General features: G+C 41.6%; 1 protein-coding gene across 1 annotated transcript in view; it reads right to left on the reverse strand.

Moving 5' to 3' along the window:
* The window catches only part of LOC126183604 (homeotic protein female sterile), a 543,174-nt gene that overhangs the window by 236,094 nt on the left and 288,926 nt on the right, over nt 1–18,154 (reverse strand). The window contains exon 2 of the mRNA XM_049925715.1: nt 119–277. The gene's annotated coding sequence lies outside the window, so the exon portion shown is untranslated. The remainder of the gene's footprint in view (nt 1–118; nt 278–18,154) is intronic.

The raw sequence follows: 18,154 nt of genomic DNA on the forward strand, positions 1-18,154 counted from the left end.
TGTCATTTTCCAGACCTCACGCCAGCCTGCGTGAGCTTAAATGCGTGCTATTCGGCTACAAGTCATAGTGGATTGGCTGTCGGGTCAGTCCACTACAAAAACTTAAGCAATAACTTACTGTTGTCGTCTTGAAGTATTCGTCAAGAGGCTCTTCTCCGACGCGGAATGGAATTCAACTGCTGTGGTCACCACGGAAGTTCAGTGTCTAATGCATCGACTGTTCCGAAGTAAGCAAGTTTCCGCCCACGGGACGCAGGCCTCGGCTCGATCCTCGCACCTGAAAAATAATGGCATTTTAGCAGAATTCTATGAACATATTACTGATTCTCAAAGTTTTGCTTTACTTGCAATCTCGCTACCAGAAAATATTTGCAGCATTGCTGTAAATGTAACAGAACAAACGTTTTGAGAGAGAGAGAGAGAGAGAGAGAGAGAGAGAAGAGAGAAGAGAGAGGATTAGTGGTAGGTATTTTGCTGGAGCTCTGAGCGATTTTCTTTGTGGAGATCTTGGGTTCGATTTCCGGTACTCCCAACGATTTTACGTTGATGGGAGGTCTGGACAACACGCTTAGTTTTATGATAACTACTGACAAGGCGGCTTAAATGGAAGTTGGCTTTGGTTCGACAGCTGATAATAACGGGGAGGACAGCGCTGGTTAACGACATGCTCCTTCATGCCCACAACCATTGAAATTTTGGAGGATTATCGTATACGGTGGGTCGTCACTCTGTGTCTCAACGGTAAGACAGGCGAAATGGTGCAGTGTAAAACACAGCAATCGGATTAGAATGGACGGTGCTTTAAAACACGTGCTCATAGTGATTTAGGCTTCCTGTTGTTTCCCTGGATCGCCAAAGGGAAATTTTGAAAGGGTTCCTTTGAAAAGAACAAGGCCGATTTCTTTCCTCATGCTTCCCCAATCCGAGCTTGTGCTCCGTCTCTACTGGCATAGTCGTCGACGAGACGTTAAACGCTACTACTCCTTCCCTTTCATGGGCGTATAACAGTTTTATTATTGTTACCAAGATATTGGGGACAGCACGTCTGTAGTCTCAGAAAGCATCGTGAGGGCCCGCGTAAGCTGTGTGAGCTACAGATAAGACTGGATGAGATCGTAGCGTATTCGGTAGTGGCTAGATCGTTGGCGGAAGACGCATCGGGCACCTAATTTTCGTAGTCGTTCTGGCGCCGGGATTTTTATGGGCCACTATCGCGACAGCAATTCACCCGAAGGACTTCAGGCCGTATAAATCGACCTAGTCGAGGACCAACAGAAAACACCAACGATTAGCACGAGATTTTTGTTTTTTTAATTGATTTCTGGCAACGCTCAATTCGACAGATACAATTATGTGATATAAAGATCGAAATAGAATATTTTTAAGTATTACACAAAAAGAAATTAATTAAAGAGAAGAGAAAATTGTGAGAGATAATTAGCCTAAGAAGTACATTAGTGTGACTGCACCATTTGGTTTTGCTTCGTTGTGTTTAATTTTCATTGGGTCGAGACTTTCTTTATCCTTCGAGAGTATCGTTCCTTTGCTTCCTGGGTCCACTTTCTTCCTTTTGCAGACCTCTTCCTTCCCGAAATCATGCCTTCTGTGTCACTTCTCTAAAAAGTATTTGTTATCTACTACGTCCACTTTGACTCCTGCGTTTCCATTCGGTATATGTTGTCATAAAACTGTAGTCTTCTTTCCCTCAATTTCTCAGTTAGCTTTTACATTTTTAAATGAAGCTCTCTGTTTGATCTTAATCTGTATTCAACATTACTGCTCATATTACTTCTAGGTCCCAGTACTTTCCTTAGACTTCTTTCAAATTTTTCCAGTTTTTCAAGATCCCCAAATCTTGCTGGTTTAGTGTTTCTGCTGCATACGGTGTTTCAAGCCATACCACGTTTTGATATTGTCTTAGTTTTGTGATCCAGGACAAAGTCTTTCTCTTACTTTTTTTGTCATTTGGAATGTCCTTTCCATTTTATGTACTCTATTTTCTGTGGCTCTGTTTTCTTTCGTGTTGCTTGTTGTCCATTCTCCTAGATATTCGAAACAGTTTGTTTTAGATAGTGTGTTTATATGAATTTTAACATCTGTAGGGACATCATTGATAATTGTCATGGAATGTGTTTTTCAAATGATATTTTTAGTCCTATTTTGTTTTCTCGTCACTAAGGTTCTGTAATTAGGTTTTTGGCACAGCCTAGTAAGTCAGTAATTCCATGTCACCTGCAAAAGCTAGACAATCTATGGCGATTTTATTTGAGTTTCTTCACAGTTGAACACACTTAGTATTGATGGATTTTTTCTATTCTCTAGCTTCTCTAATTTGCAGTTAAAAAGTAGGGACGATAAACCATCTCCCTGTGTTATTCCTGATTTTATTTCAAAAGGTTTTGACAGTTCCCCCATAAATTTCAGTTTTGATGTGTTTCTTGAAGTTCCTTTAATTATTTCTGTTTTATTGCCGAGTCCGAATCCTTTTAAAATGCTGATGAGTGCATTTCTATAAACTGATACATATGCTTTAAAAAAAAAAAAATATCCACAAGTGATCAAGTATTTAAAGTTTATGATTTTTCCCATTTCAGTTATGTTCTTTATATTTAGTATTTGCTCTGCACAACATCTTTCCTTCCTAAATCCTGCTTGATACTCTCCTAGTTGTGGATCGAGTATTCCTAGAGCTGTCTTTAAAAGTGTCATGAACAAGATCTGATACCTCACTGGCAGGAGGCAAATCCCTCTGTAACTGTTACAATCAGTTTTCTTTCCTTTTTTATGTAACGGGTGTATTAACGCAGATGTCCATTTTGAGGGTGATACACTGCATATAAAACACACATTTAATAACCATAAAATTCAGAAAACTCTTTACTTTGCACCATAACCGCCAAATGAAAAAAAACTGTTCGCTGTTCGGGCCCACGCCGTAAATGTATCGTGAAAACGTCGGGATAAAATCAAAACAAGCTTTTGTATGTCCATCTTTCTGACTGAAGGTCTGCGGCACTTCGGCCGTTCACTTACGTAATGAAATGAAACACCTGCAACTGTCGTTTTGATGTCATTTTATTAGACTGCAACCAGTTTCGGTGATTCAATACACAATCTTCAGGCCTTAACTGACACTAAGGTAGTGAACTACAATCGTATACACCCATCCGTGACCAACATCCATGAACTGATTTCCGTAGAATATTGTAAAAGCGATGTTGTGTCCGTGCACCCATCAAATGGACTTTTTAGGCTTTTTGGATTCCTTCGTCACAAACAAAACAAATTCGGTACCACAAACACTTGCAAACATGATCTATCCGTTGTGGATTCAACCATTGTTTTAGCAGTTACAATCTGACGGTATTTTGTCACACAAGAAAGTTCGACCGACGAGTGAATAGACTTTTTAATTTTCAAAAGGCTTACCCCGTTAATGAAAAAAGTCTCTACCACAAACATCGAAGAACAACGCCTTTAGAATGTCACAGTACTCAGAATGCACGGTGAGGTATCCATATTTGTACAACGGCTAAACGATGATTCTCGTAACGTAGTGATAATAACCGATGAAAGAGAACTATTAGAATTGCAGCTACGACAGTGCAATAAATGTTTTTATAGATTTTATATTTGTGCCAGAATGCTATTTACTTCTTGCAGTGAAAACAAGTTAACATGTGAATGATGATGTTGTCAATAAGGCAGAACAGACTCTTCGTGAATGAGAAACATGGAAGCCACAAAACTGTGTTAAACTGAAGTCCGGAGACACGAACACAATCATCGTATAAAGCACAGCAGTAACTGAAAGTATGAAAACAGTAATGAAATCAGGAAGACAACAGAAACACCCAGTCCCCGGGCGGAGAAAATCTCCGACCCGAGCGGGAATCGAACCCCGGACCCCGTACTCCATAGGTAGGAACGCTAACCACTAGACCACGTGCTGCGGTAATTGTAGTACTAGTAGGCAGCCAGGTAAGCAGCCAACGTTAAGACGGGAGCGGCAACGCACTTACGCCCCAGCGCTGGTCATTAGCTCACGTAACCCCCTTCCAGGTGCAAGACGGCGGGTAGCGTCACCTGCGGGAAGTTTGTCTTCATGCATCCTGCCGGGTTATGCGATTCGTTTCTGACCCAGGGCACAACACTACCGTCCGCAGCTCGTGGTCTAGTGGTTAGCGTTCCTACCTATGGAGTACGGTGTCCGGGGTTCGATTCCCGGTCGGGTCGGAGATTTTCTCCGCCCGGGGACTGGGTGTTTCTGTTGACTTCCTGATTTCATTATCATCCTTCGGGAACAGTGGCGCGACTGGACTGCGAAAACATTGGGAATTTGTACGGGCCCAGATAATCGTGCTGTTCAGCTTCCCACAAATGAAATATCATCACACAATACATGTAACAAAAACACTCTTCCAGAATCTAACAAAATGGAATAGTGATTAAGACACTGGGCTGTAATCCATCTATATCTACACGCTACGAACTACTGTGAGGTGTAAGGCATAGACTACTTCACATAGTACCATGTATTAAGCTTTCTTCCAGGTCTATTCGTGTTTGGATAGCGGAAAGAAAGACTTCGTCATTGTCCCTGTGCGCACCGCCATCAGTCTAATCTTGTCTTTGTGGTCTCAGTGGGAGCGGTAAGTAAGGGACTGCTGAGTAATTCTATACTTCTTTCAGAATACTGGTTCTTGAAACTTCCTAAGTAGGCTTTCGTGAGACACTTTCTGTCTACATGCATCTGCCAGATCAGTTTTCTCACAGCCTCCGTGGCGTTCTCCCATGGGTGAAATAAACACGTGACCATTTGTACTGCCCATATTTTATACGGTCAATATCTTATTTTAGTCTTATTGCCGGCTGGGATGGCCGAACGGTTCTAGGCGCTATAGTCTGGAACCGCGCGATCGCTACGGTCGCAGGTTCGAATCCTGCCTCGGGCATGGATGTTTGTGATGTCCTTAGGTTAGTTATGTTTAAGTAGTTCTAAGTTCTAGGGGACTGATGACCTCAGCAGTTAAGTCTCATAGTGCCCAGAGCCATTTGAACAATTTTTTTAGTCCTATTTGGAATAGATGCTACGCACTTGAGCTGTAGTCTAGGAAGGGTCGCACGCCTGTGTGTAGACTGATTGCATTTTCCCAGTATTCTACCAACGAACCAAAGTTTTCCATCTGACTTATCTGCCGCTGAGCCAATGTGATCATTCCACCTCACTCGGGGAGTGGGGTTTCAAATCTCCGCCCAGCCACCCTGATGCAGATGTCTGATTTCCATAAACTGCAAAAGTCGTTTATCTCTCCTGTCCTTGTCAGACTGAACTTTTACTCACGTCGATGAAACGTTAAAAAATCAGTAGCTCAATGTAACGAAAGACGTTGACAAGCAGCATTTATTTCGTTATTCATGGAGGTCAGAATGTGTGTTATATTCGAAGATGTTACTTCTCCATTTTGAAACACTTCATTGGGGTGACGTGAAGGTTTCCAGCTATGTGCGAGGTACTTATTGCGGGCTAGAATGGTAGTGGGAAGGCATCTTGAAATTATAGCCCCCCAAGTTCCGTCAAACGTTGGCACTAGCGTATGTTATGTAACCATTGTTTGATTGTCTGCCTTCAGTAAACACGATATGTCACTCGCGACCTCGAGGGCTCACTAATTTTTTACTAATCACTAAAGTTGGTTTATCATGCTTCCAAGTATCTTAGGTGACTCTTTGAGTGTCTTAAAAAGAATTGGAGACATGCTTGGTGGAATGATGAGTGCGATGACGTAGAGGGAGACAACGAGATTGAAATATCTGGAACACAAAAGTGACAAGAACAGGAAAAAGTTTTATAGAAGCAAGGACACATACACCAAAAGGTCTCAAAAAGATCAGAGCACAACAAATAAAAGCCCAAATAACGTGAGTTGAATCATCTTTTAAGCAGAACAACACAAAGAACTTCTATAAAACATCATTCAAAAATAGTTTAAAGAAGTACACGCCATCAGGTTTACAATTTATATATGCAGAAATACAGAAGACTTATACAATAACACAGGGAACTGCTGAATAATTGTGGACTACTTCAAAGAACTACACAACTGCGATCTACCAACGAAAGAATTTCATTTTGATAACGCTATCCAAAAATACAACCTGACTGAACGCCATAAAACAATAGAGGAAATCAGGAAATCAAACAACAACTTAAAAATAACAAAGCAGCAGGAGAAGACAATATAGTTGCTGGATTGCGGAAACTGTCTAGTGACAATATTATTCTGTGTCCAACAGAAATCTTTTATGAAATTTAGACAACAAACAACTTAAATGTGTGTATTATATGCACTGTATCACTCCACTGTAGGTTTCTTTCCTGCAAATTGTGTGCTGTTACGTACCTCATGTTTCAGCTGCGAAATATTTACTTTTAGTAGAAAACATCACGCCGATCTCGTTGTTAGTATTGATACCTTCGAATGATTCTCACTACAGAGATTTACTAGAGTGCAGGATGGACAACTGTTCATTGTTGAAGGGTGAGAGGTTCAATCCATGCATCTACGCTAAGCTCATAACTGATCAGGACATCCAAGTTGTTCTCTTTGTGGGGAACACTAAAATGTTATGATAAATGAAGTAATTCTCTTTTAAACATTTCACAGCTAAGTGAAGTGAGTAGCCAAAACAATTTCCTATCGTTATCACAAACTAAAGGTTAATTATCTATGCTGAAACTTCAGGTTCTTCCTTTCACCTGTGTCATTCCAGGAAGTTGGATGCATCTATGATAACGTCAGGAATGATGTCAGCTAAGTTATGACTTTATGGTCGCTGCATTCTTCAGCTACGTAAGTGAGTTGTCTCTGTTGTGTCTACAGACGTTTATGGCCTCGGAGATGTCTTTCTCTCGACGGAGGTAAATACTCTGAGAAGCGGATGCAGACGCACCGCTGACACACAACGTTTTCATTCGTACCGCTGCTTCGCCATCACCATCGCGAGAGAGCAGTGGGCTCGTGACTTCAGCACTTGCTGACGACACTTAACGTTCAAAAGAGGATCTGACTCCATAAATTTATAAATTAATTTGTCTGTTTTTCGGCGAAACTCTTTCTCCCCCTTTTCCTCCTCAGACCAGACTTTTTCAGCAAGGGTTTGCCATTATTAATTGGATATTTTTTCTGAAGCTATGAAAATATCGATTTGAAAGTGGATTCATGATCTTTTACACCCTTCTTGCTTCAGAAAGAACCACGTAAAAGTTCATAGCTTCTAACTTGCTGGCTCTTAGACATAGTCAAATGTGTATTACATAGAACTGCCACAATATACACAGCGTGGTATTTGCGACGAACATGGATACTGCAGTCGTTTATAAAACTGGCAGTCATAAATGAGTTTCATTTCATCTATTTCATGAGATAGCTTAAATGGTTGCTTATTTATTTACCGTGGCAGAGCTGACAATTTCCGTATGATTACGTACTTACAACGTAACAAAACTTAGTAAGAAGTGTATTCATCCAGACATGTGTAAAAATGTGGAAATTATGCAAAATGTAATTTGTAAACTGACATTAATACAGCGAAAGCAGCGGTAACATATCAGATAACTATTTAGCAAAGCCATGACCAATTGGTGTTGCCTATTTAGATCCACAATTACGCATTGTTGGAGGGCATGTTACAGTTCATCATTTCAGACACATCTTTGTTGCCTCCCACGAAGAGTTTACTCAAGGAAAGTCTCATTTATTAGGGCTGGTCCTGGTTTTCCAAATTTGAAATCTTAGTTTTTTTAGTAATTTCCACGTCGTCCATGCTCCTGGATCTCAGGAGATGGGATTATCTAGTCCTTTAATGCGTTATTCTGTGACTTACAATGTGTGTGGGAAGGCTGTTATCTAATGGCCGTGTCTACGACACACCTATATAATCTTTCTCACGTCAGGTTGCCTCCTTCTGTATAATGGCTGCTGGTTCAGTATTTCCCGAACAACAGACTTCGTCTCAATGTCTTGCTTACAAAAAAGTAATCAATCTACATTTTTAATTTGAGACGGTGTCTACTTTATTATTACAGGAGAACTGTAAAAATGTCGCTTATTGCAAGGCACAATTAGCATAAAAAAGCTAATACTGGCTAAGCTCACTGATTGCAATTTTGTTTAAAGTGCATGTTAAACCATACCTAAAGGCATAATCCAACACCGCGGGACGTAGTTTGGTTTGTCTCTAGGCGGCGTTTCGGTTCTCAGTGATATATGTTGCAGGAATACTTAACACTGTACGCTGAATCGAGCCCATTGAGCAACAAAATCTTGGGCATTTTCTTCAAGACTGACGCAGCTCGATATTCAAACTACAGCTGCGTTTGTATATTACAAACTACAGTAGGTGGACAAAGTATGAAAACACTGGAAACACAACACATTACCATGCCTAATACGGTGTAGGAAAACCGTTGGTGTTCAAAACAGCTTCCAGTCGTCTCTAATATTATACCATTCCTCCTGCAAAGTAGTAACAAGTTCTGGTAACGATGAAGGCGGCGGATACCAATCACGCACCATTCTATCCAAAGTGGACCACCAAGGCTCAATAATATGGATATCTGGAGACAGTGGTGGCTAGGGGAGATACGACAATTCATCCTCGTGCTCAACAAACTAGTCCTGGACGATGCGAGCTACGTAAACTGCTGCTATGTCGTCTCGGAATGTAACACCACGAATGGGGAACAAACATTGTACCACGGGAGAGACCTGATCAGCCAAAACGGCTACATTATCCTCGGCAGTAATATGACCTTACAGAGGAGCCATGTGTTCCAGGGAATACCACGATATCGCTTCCCCGTCACCGAAACCCGTGCTGTTTCGCTCTTGGCAGCAAGCAGTGTGCATCGTAGGCACTGGACGGCGTACTCCAGACGTAAACTTGTTCAGAAGTTTTAGACACTGTGTACCAATATTCATCCGACTAAATGACTTTCTTCCATTGCCCCATAGTTCGTGTTTTGTAGCTTTGGCACAACGTTTTCCTTTACGGACATTTGCGTCACTGATGACTAGTTTGGGCATTCTGACATGCCCTGGAATTCCCTCTTTCTGGAGCTCCCTTTGCGTTGTTTTGGTGCTGACCGGTTTCGCGAGAGCGACAAGCAGCTTTGCAGTGACTTTTGCAGCTGTTGTCGTCCTACTCTTCGTCACAATCCTCTTCCGTGACCGTCCGTTATCAGCTCTCAGCACACACTTTCGTCCGCGTTGGGGCTCAAATGGCTCTGAGCACTATGGGACTTAACATCTGAAGTCATCAATCCCCTAGAATTTAGAACTACTTAAACTTAACTAACCTAAGGACATCACAAACATCCATGCCCGAGGCAGGATTCGAACCTGCGACCGTGGCGGTCGCGCGGTTCTAAACTGAAGCGCCTAGAACCGCTCGGCCACAACGGCCGGCTCGTCCGCGTTGTGACTTAGCGGATGATATTTTTCCTCTTTTTTTTTGTACGCGGTAGACATCTTGACTGCGGAAGCACCTGCCATATGAGCGCCATCGATTTGCCCACGTTCGAATGCAGTGGGCTCTGACACAATGCACTCACAACTAACAGAACACTGTTCTGACCACGAGTGAAACTTTCAGTGTACTGAGGACATTGCACAGGTGGCGTTAGTGTTCAATTACGAGAGTGCAACAGTCTTGGCTAGCATCAGCATTTGTATATAAGCACAAATTTACCGCTGTGTTTCTATGTTTTTATCCACCCCCTGTATCTTAAGTGATGTGGCGGAAAACACATCGTTTACTATTATATATTTTCCCCTTTTGTGGCCGCAACTCGTAGCCGGCGCAGAAACTCAGCGCGTTCACTCAAGGGACTGGCCACCCACCATAGGGAGAGACGAAAGACGACGACGACGACGACGACGAAAGACGACGACGACGACGACGAAAGACGACGAAAGACGACGAAAGACGAGTGGTTAGCGGCGCTGCCTCTAGACCGCAGGGTCCCAGGTTCGATTACCAGCCAGGTCATGTCTGTGTTGCCCTAATCATTTCAGGTAGTTATTTTCAGGTTCTATAGATCATTTTCACGACTTTTTTTTATCGAAATGATGTGCAGTCAGTCAGTTTACAGGAGACTATATATAAAAACATGATTTTAAATTACATTTAAAACTTTTTTCCCTAATTTTCAGACATTTTATGTTACTAGACAAATGGTCAAATATTTTTATTGCTGTATACTGTACTCCTCTGTGAGCCACTGACCCCTTCAACAATGGGTAATAAAGGTCATTTTCCCCTCTAGTGTTGTAGGTATGGACATCACTGTTCTTCTCTAACTGTGGTGGATTAATTATCTCGAATTTCACTAGCGAAAATATGTATTGCGACGGAGCATTTAAAATGCCTAGCTCCTTGAAGAAGTACCTACAAGACATTAGTGGGTGAACACTACATATTACTCTTATTGCTCCCTTTTGTGCAATCAACACTCTAAGTGATGATTTATCCCAAAAAATAATTTAAAAATAAATAAATAAAAATAGAAGTAAAATTGTCATGGTTAAGACTTAGTGAGACGTCATGCGACGTCCACACAGAACCGACCTCTTTGTATACGAGTAAAAATATCCAAAATATGTCAAGAGGTTGATACTTTGTTTCCAGGATTAACAGTTATCATCAGCGACACTCAAGTCGCCGAAGTGATATTGAATAGGAACACTTGGACCGGGCGGTCGAATAACCCGAGACGGAGTCTTCCGGCCAATAATGCTGTATAATTATTTCATTTTTTCCCTTTTGCTCAATTCGCAAACGATATGTGGCACGAACAAGTAATGGTAAGCTTCCGTATTAGCTCTGACTACTCTACTTTATCTGCCATGGAAATTGCGCGAGTTGTCGGTAGGTGGATTTAATTTATTGCTTCTCTCTTCCTGGATAGTATGCTCTCAGAATTTCAACAATATACTTCTCCTGGGTGCACTACACCCCTGCTGCAGCGTCTAACACTGGACATGGATAAGCATCTCCGTGACGTTCGCACGCTGACTAAACGAACCCGGAACGAAAAGCGCAGCTCTTCTTTGAACGTGCCCTATCTCTGCTATTAATCCTATCTGTAAAGTTCCCGGACTGCGCAGCGGAAGTGAAAAACCAACCGAAGGAGATTTCTGTAAGTTACTTATTTGAAAATTAATTGCCTTTCTTAGGGTACTTCCAATGAACATCAGCATGGTACAATATCTCTACAAGTTTTCTGTGACTATCACAATAGTTCGCTCCAGGCGCATACTTCTAAATTTTCACCGTTGTCACTGTTTCCAGCGACTGATCAACAGTGGTATAATCAAACAACAGTGCGTTTCTCTGACCACGCACAGCAAAAAGAAGTTTTTTATACCGAGCGTCAACAACCATTTCTTGCACCAGGTTAAAATGGCTCTGAGCACCAAATAGTGTTGTACATTACAGAAGAAGTTGAGAACGGCGACCACGATATTCAGTACAGATACAATATTTTCGTAAATAATTCTAGGTCACTCTCTGAAGTATACCAGTAGACGAATCTCATCGGACGCTGGAAGTATCCTGGAGAAAAGTATTTCCTCGTCGGGGACTGGTGTCGCTTAAACCAGACATTTGGTGCGCTCTCAAAAAATTCAAGAGGCGTCAGAGCATGAGAGGGAGGTAGCCATGCAAATGGACTTCCCATTCCGATCCAGGGCCCGGGATACGTGCCATCGAGTACGTCACGTTCATTCACAGAAAATTGTGCAGGTACCCAGTCTAGTTGCATCCACATCTGACGACGCATATTAAGTGATACATTAAGTGGTACCTTCCGATGTTATCCACCAGGCTATTAATAAATCATGTTGTATATAGAGAAAAAAAGTATAGCATATCGTGTAATACATCTTTGGTGAGACAGTATGATGAACAGTGCAGTGGACTGTCGATCTGTGGACTTAGTGACTGATGGGGAAAATGTAACACCGAAACTGTTGATAATTATGTATCTGACACCTAGGAACCTTCCTTTAACCTGAGGTTAATCCGTGACTTGAAGTTCGCTCGACCGAAACTTATTCTCAGAGAATAATAAGGCATTACAGCAGTTTTTGTCCACGTGCGTAGTTCAGCGGTAAGCGTGTCTGGCTGCTGTGTCGATGATCTGGATTCTATTCCCGGTACTATCAGGGATTTTTCCTTGGTGGGAGGACTGGAAGAGGAGGCACTCAGCCTCCTGCTGAGGACTCTCTTGAATGAGAAGTAGCGGCTTCACGGTCTGGGAAGCCGACAACGGCCGAGTGAGCAGTGTGCTGATCCCACGCCCTTCCATACCGCATCCAAATGCCACTGGCAGAGGATGACACAGCCGTCAGTCCGTCCAGATTGTCTCATCTCTGCCAGAAGGTAGAGCTTTACTTTGCGCACAGCAGCTTTTAGTGGTTCCTTTATGCTATTCTTTAAAGTGTGCACACAGTAGTCAAGTATGGTACTACAAAAGCTTCACTATATATGTATGGTAGGCCGTCTGAATACTTTATTCTGCATTTCCGTGTGGTACTAGGCGTCAAAAACCGATACCTGCCGTCGTCGCTTGATCTGAAGAGTAGCCTTTGAAGAGGACGGTTTGGAATACTTCGAAGAAGCACTCGCGATGTTGTGCAAGTTCAGGGCACTTCTCGTACTGACTATGAAGAATATTTATCAGATGCAGGAAGTCCAGGCATTAGTACAGGAGGACTACTTATGACGAGAACAATTTGCGCAATGGTATTTACAGAAAAGCATTCCCAAACCACGATTGTCGACTCTGGTGCTATTTACCCATGAATGCACGTTAACTCCAGATGGAACTGTGAACTTTAACAAAACTCATATTTGTGCAGAAGAAAATCCGCGGGCGCAGATTGTTGGACTTAACCAACGTAGGTTCAATGTGAACGTAAGGACTGAGATAATTTGTGACCCTATAATTCGGTCTTATGTAATATCAATTAGATAAAAATGCTCGATCTACCAGATTTGTATCAGAGATGGTCTTCCTGCTCTACTGAAACAGATGCCACTTCGGGTTCGTCAGATAATGGGTCTGCAGTTTGATTGAGCTCCATCTCATTTTTATGCAAACGTGTAGCAAGGACGCTACATATCGAAATCTATAGACTGGTCGAGGGGGTCTGTTTCCTGGCCATTAAGGTCACTTCTTCGCTATTGTCTGTGGGATAGCATGAAGACTATGACGCATGCTACTCCTGTAACACCAGACGAGGACCTTATCGTATGAATCGTCGCTTCCACTGAAATGCTGAACGTACAGCTGCACTTATTTCAACATGTGAATCAATGTCTACACTGCCGATGATTATTCTTCACTTAAGATGGAGGTGTATGTTTTGAACCCCCCCCCCCCTTTTTGTTATGTACTGCGCGGTGTGGCGCTCTTGCTTGGTTTCTTGACTAAATGTTGAATATGATTAGTTATCCAACCTTGCCAAACCACTAAGCGTTCCGCAGGCCGAAGCCGCGCGTCCAAGTTACACCGATGGCTAATGGGTTGCATAACTGTTAGGATACCAGGCAGAATACAAGGAACTTTGACATTACTGTTGTCACATTTCGAAGCACCTCAGCGCTGAAACTATACGTCTCCAGCTTGAGGTTCCCACTTGAAAATTCCATATTCTTGTACACCCTGTACATACATCGTGAACAGTAATAGTACTATAACAGTTTCCCATCTGACAATCTCTCTCCATCGAGAACAACATACAGACATCTGTTATCTAGGAAGTCTTCAATCAAGTCTTGAAAGGTAATTTTATGTTCGATAAGCTCGTTGAAAGTTGACAAAGGCGACAGCGTGAAATGATACTGAATCTCTTACTGGACGCTAACAGCCTTGTGCACCTCACAGATGAACAATAGGAGTTGACATTCACACGACCGCGACTTGCTGGATTCATGTTCATTCCACAGGAGCTTTATGATCTGAGAAAAGGTCAAACTATGCGAACATAAAACGTGTCCCATTATTCGACAACAGACATACGGCAGCGTTATAGGGTTGTAGTAACGAGCATGTCCGATGGCCGTTCTTGAAAGTAGGAATGGTTCAAATGGCTCTGAGAATTATGGGACTTAACTTCTGAGGTCATCAGTCCTTCTAGAACTTAGAACTACTTAAACCTAACTAATCTAAGGACATCACACAACACCCAGTCATCACGAGGCAGGGAAAATCCCTGACTCCGCCGGGAATCGAACCCGGGAACGCGGGCGTGGGAAGCGAGAACGCTACCACACGACCACGAGCTGCGGACTGAGCGATTTCAGTTGATTATCAATTCCACGATCTCTTATCCCGATACCTGTCATTTCAGCGTTCCTGAGACAGTTTGAAGGAGGGACTGTAATACCAGTTTCTTCAGCGTAACAATTGGAAAAGGTAGGATTTAGTATTTCATCTTTCTGTGTCATTGTCCATTTCGCTACCAGTGCCATGAATGAGGCCCACTGGATGGGTGACTTTGGTCCGTTTATCTGATGATTGGCTTTTTTCGCAACATCTTTGGGTTTGCTGTCAGTTCGTTGGATAAAATAATATCTTCTAATTCACTGAACGCTCCTTTCACTGCCTTCCTTATACTCGTTTTGAGTACGTTCAGCTTTTCTTTGTACATAAGGCTTTAGTTTTGTTTCCATCTATTAAGAAACTACCTTTGATTTCGAACAAGTCAAGTCTGCGGGGAAATCTTGACGGTCATTTACAGTGATTGCTCACCTGCTCTCTTTTCATATTTTCCTTTTTTTGTACAGGAATGAATTTTCTGCTTGTAGCGCAAAAGAATGACTATAGTAATAATAAGCATATGAAAGCATTTGGTTCTGTTATTGCCTCACCAATTTCCCTGGAAATTATCGATGAGAGGCAAATGTTAAAATGCTTTCAAAACGTCTTTCTATATTTTCTGTGCAAGGTTATGTTGCTGTTCGCCAAAGAGCGCGCTCAGCGACGGCCTCATTTCCTTTTTAATGCTTATTGTTTTTATAAACGCACTTTTCCATCCACTGAGAACTCTAAAAAGCAAATCACACGATCGCTTTACGTATCTGCACTTTGTTTTGTGTGTCAATAGAAGCTGAAAGTAATGTAGAAACTAGACACGTACAGTAGGAATTCCAATATAATCCACATGACGCTCCGAAGAGCACAGTCTGCCGCCCTCCCTAAAGTAAATTTATTTGCTCTGCACAACTGCGTGTAGTTATATGGAGAAAGCAACCTACGCTTCGTATTTTCTCACAAATTCATTTGGTTCCAGCACAAAACAATGCACTGTAATGGGTTGGACAGATAAAGGAAATTTCTGAGCTTTCTCTTACAGTAAGGTTCCATATTTTGAGACAGTATTATACAATGCATGCTGATTGTCTTTTTCGTAGTGTAACAGGAAGTTCTTATCTAGTCTAATGTATAGAGAGTGTTTTTGCTCTCTCCAAAAATCAGCAGTGTTTTGAAATTCTCATGGACGATCTAAGTGAGATATAGAATGTGTATGTGACGCATTGAGAGTCTGACCAGGGCTAGAAACATCTCTGGTAGAAATAAGAAGTACAAAAAAAAAAAAATGCTAGCAAAAATTCTTTAATCGATTTGTAATCCAAATCACATTTAAACGTGTAAGGTCTTATTGCATAATTACAAAATATCACGAGCAGAGAAGCTAACGTGAGTTACAGCAATGTTGAACTGCTATTTGGGGTTCAGTCAGGAACTTTACTATAGAGTTTTTTTGTTCGCCATAACAAAAACTGTTTCGTAATATTATTTCATAATTTACACAGTTTGTGGGATTTGTGCAGTCTTAATTTTACTATAATACCTTATGTCGTATTCCTAACAACGTTAACTCTTTATTACCAGTAGAATCATGGTACCATTATTAGCGTAATATGTTACCGAAAAAAAACCATGGGGTGAAAATAACAAATAGTAACTAAAAGAGCAATAAAACATACAGCCGTTTGTGAGTAACGAAACACTCTCTAAGGACCGTTAGTATACACAATATGCGACTATGTAATCACAGAGAATAAGCATACGAGGTAGGTGATTAGCTACTGTTATTACGATCAGTGTTGTTGAGTATGTCACGCTATATTTGTAAACTGCAGTCGAAATACAGTAATGCCATGAAGTTTACTTTTTCTATAGCATTGGTAGTGGTATTCCGATTTTATTATCTTACTATCAGAAGAACGTAAACTTTTGTTAATATTCGTTTCAGGGAGAGAAATAGGCACATGTTTGAAAGAGACTCAAAACCAATGGAAATTTTATGCTGGGACGTAAAGTAAATTTCAATTACTACTCGTAAAATGGCCAAGGCAGGAAGTAGCTCAGTGCTTAAGAGGCAGAATTTTCGCCATCGTATTCCTGTTGATAAAAATTTACGAGACCATTACTACACCGATAAGTGGTATCCATAATAGAATATGGCTTCACAGAGCGAAACTGTAGATACTTTGATACAATTCTTTCTCTTTACATTCCGTCATCTAATGTCCGTCAAAATGTGGAACGCAGTATTTACAAATAAGATTTAGTAGTTTTACGACAAGAGACAGAGTTTGCAAGGTAATATGCAGTGTGGTAATAGACTCTCACTATAAAGCGCTGAGTGTGGTTATAGCCCGGAAAACTTCAACCTCAGCCATAAGATCCGAGGCTACGTAACACATAAAACATGTGAAACGAGTCTGTTCAGCGGTTCGTGTGAAACTGATATCCCAAGAACATTTAATTTTACAAATGGTTTCATACTTACATACAATGGTACACAGCAACTAATGCAATGTAACCTATCTCTAAAGGCTTATTCTTTAAAATCTTTGTGGCCCTCTATGTACGATACACAATTCTAATAATGTATGTTTTGATCGTGTTTCTTAAATAGTCGTACTCATTGGTCACCAGATACGACCAGGCGTTCCAAGTAAATTAATATTTCTCCTCATTTGGGTTAGGAAGAAGGAGGAGGGAGAGACAGTCAAATTTCGCGATAGGAATGAAATTTTTAAAAGTAAATATCCGACCATTCGTTTCAGGTGAGTAAAGGAAACTACAGGAAACCTAAATCTGGGTGACAGGACAGAGCTAAACTCAGCTCTTGCCAATAAAGAGACCAGTGTCAGAGGCTGTATCACGACGCTCGATATTAATGGTAGGTGGTTTACAACGAAACAGTAGACAACTTGTATGTTATTTGGTGTGAGGTCTCTCAGAGATGGTCGAAGTAATGGATGGATAAAGCCAGTAGTCTTAAGTCTGATGTCTGCTTTAGATTCTTACAGCAAAGAATACTATGTCTGGAAGTTTCGATCACGAACAAGAAGCGTACCAGTGTGCAGTAAATACCTGAGCGAGGAAAACACACACACACACACACACACACACACACACACACACACACACACACACACACACACAAATGGTTCAAATGGCTCTGAGCACTATGGGACTCAACTGCTGTAGTCATCAGTCCCCTAGAACTTAGAACTACTTAAACCTAACTAACCTAAGGACATCACACACATCCATGCCCGAGGCAGGATTCGAACCTGCGACCGTAGCGGTCGTGCGGTTCCAGACTGTAGCGCCTTTAACCGCTCGGCCACTCCGGCCGGCACACACAAATATATATGTAAATCAAGAACGTCCTACGTATTTGTAGGAAGCTGAATGTGTCTGTCACAAATCGGGATCGGGGGAAAACCAAATAACAGTGAGACTGCGGTTGTAAGTGAAAACATCGGGAACAGAGTGAATGTTGTTCGTTGTAGAAAGTAGACGAAAACAAATGTTTCACACGTACAGTTAACTCGTCGGTAAACCAACGTACCAAATTTGTGGGTTAGGAACTGATGACGCTGCTTTTGCAGTTCAATAAACCAAAACTAAAATTTGGCTGCTTGCTGCTGTACTCTGTAAATATCTTACATCACATAACAACTAAGGTTCCATAATAATGTAGTTATTTGACAAATTAGCACAAAGGAAAGCTTTTTCTGACAGACTCGAAAAATGTGTTCACTTACAAATTTCATGCTGACG

The sequence above is a fragment of the Schistocerca cancellata genome, chromosome 4, assembly GCF_023864275.1.
Source record: "Schistocerca cancellata isolate TAMUIC-IGC-003103 chromosome 4, iqSchCanc2.1, whole genome shotgun sequence".
In the NCBI taxonomy this organism is placed as follows: Eukaryota; Metazoa; Arthropoda; class Insecta; order Orthoptera; family Acrididae; genus Schistocerca; species Schistocerca cancellata.